Here is a 2380-nt window from a genome sequence, read left to right as displayed (position 1 = left end):
TCCTTCTAGTATTGCTTTGGAACGCAGAGGGTTGTGATTTAAATGGCTTTTGAGTACTCCTAATCCACCGGAGGCACATAAGTCACACAAAGGTAGCTCCGAAAGGCCGGGCAAATTCCACTGAGCAAAGAGGAAGTCTTAAATCCCAAGCTTCGTTTAAATACCACGGAGGTGACTTATTAATGGAATGATTTTGACTTGTGTGTATAGATGGCCCTTGATCGAGTGGGATGGGCTCAGGTGGATGGAAATAACACTAATACAGCATGACAAAGTGGACAAATAGCAATTCTTTGGTTCTCTTTGCAATTGTCCAGGGTGAAAGAGGAGGAAAGGTGTTTCCACTCTGCAAAAAGGCCACATTGGAAGGATAAAGAAACACAGACATGTGTGCACAGGCTTAATGCATACACAAGTAAATATTAATCAGATGTGCGAGAATGCTGACTGTAATAGTTTTAAAACGGATTAATCCATCTTCAATGTGTGTTACTTTTATATAATAAGGTATAAAAATAAGGTATATCTTTATTAGTAAACTACTGTATAATGTGCATTACTTTCACTTTATAAACTTAGACATAATGTTTGTAAAATTTAGCCCAAGCTCATCATTCGTTTGTAGTGAAACACCTTCACAGGCATAACATGCACACATTGATAATGCTTGTATGCACATAGAAAGACACTATTATTGTTATAATTGTTTTTGTTATCTAACAACTGACCATGTTTAAAAAAAACAAGCAAAATGTGATGTTGCTTTCAGCCACTTGTCAGTAAGCTGCGCTGTACAGACCTATTTTAGAGAGCATTTGCAAAAACTTTTTGTAAGGCATCTGTGAAGATTCCTAGTCATCCAGGTCACAGTTATTCAAGGAGGGTTAAATCAAGGGCAACTGGACTTGGTTGAAGATACTTGAAGACGTTTGGCCTCTAATCCCAGAGACTTCTTTAGTTTTATATGGCTTTCTTTAGCTTCCCTGTGTGTCAGATGGGCTGGATGTTCCATTTTACAGCAGCAACGGTGAGTGAGATTTCACAATATATAGAATTCGTACAATCATGAAAAACCTGGAAAGTCATGGAATTTGAAAATGTCTTGGAAAGGTTTTGGAAAACGCATGGAAATTAGTTGCAATATCAGGGATGTGATTATTCTGAATTTTCCGACCTGAAAATCTGACCCACATGCAGATCAGTGAAAAAATATACCAGGGACAGAGCTCAGCTAGTACACAGCGGACAGCAGAGGCCACGGTGAACCAGGTGAAGTGAAGAGTAAAAGTAGAAAACCAAGTAGAAAATCTACTACAGACAAACCTCCTGCTTTGTCAGACAAAGCTAACAGCAAATTAAGCTAACAGCGAATTAAGCTAATAGCTAATTGAGCTAATTGCGATGTTACGAACAAGCAAATACAAAAGCCGTCTGTATTATTTATTTATTTTTATATAACACCAATTCATACAGAAGATTTCTAATTGCACTTTTCATATAGAGCAGGTTTAAACCGTACTCGTAATATTACTGTCATGTCGCTCTGTGGCCGCTTGTACAGCTTGTTACAATGTCACAAAAACAACAGAGATGGTAGTCTGCAGAGCTGAAGCAGTAAGAGAGAAGATAGTAGTGATGAGATAAGTAAGGTTTAGGTTTGGCAAGCTGGCCTTTTAGCAATATCAGATGCCTTTTGTTGAAACATGTTCAACTTTTCATAAAGTTGATGTGCTCCTCAGTGTCACTTTTCGTCAGACCAATCCACAGCCTTGGTCGGCTGATTGATCTACATTGATGGTTATGATTATTGACAAGTTAGAAATAGCATTATAAAATTAGAGACCATTTTCTTGCATAAGGAATTAAAGAAGAAAACAACCGAAAAAATGAAATTGCTGTATTGTGCTACTGGAATTTCTATTATACTAGTAGTAAGCTATATAGTATATTATTATATGAAATGATGATGAATATAGTAACATTAATACAACATTAATATCTTAACATCATACAAACAGTATATTATTAAATGAACATTTATTGTTATAATATTATACTAATACACTCATTTACACTCACCTAAAGGATTATTAGGAACACCTGTTCAATTTCTCATTAATGCAATTATCTAATCAACCAATCACATGGCAGTTGCTTCAATGCATTTAGGGGTGTGGTCCTGGTCAAGACAATCTCCTGAACTCCAAACTGAATGTCAGAATGGGAAAGAAAGGTGATTTAAGCAATTTTGAGCGTGGCATGGTTGTTGGTGCCAGACGGGCCGGTCTGAGTATTTCACAATCTGCTCAGTTACTGGGATTTTCACGCACAACCATTTCTAGGGTTTACAAAGAATGGTGTGAAAAGGGAAAAACATCCA

This window comes from Micropterus dolomieu, linkage group LG19 (genome assembly GCF_021292245.1).
Source record: "Micropterus dolomieu isolate WLL.071019.BEF.003 ecotype Adirondacks linkage group LG19, ASM2129224v1, whole genome shotgun sequence".
Lineage (NCBI taxonomy): Eukaryota > Metazoa > Chordata > Actinopteri > Centrarchiformes > Centrarchidae > Micropterus > Micropterus dolomieu.
This window is presented reverse-complemented; position numbering follows the sequence as displayed.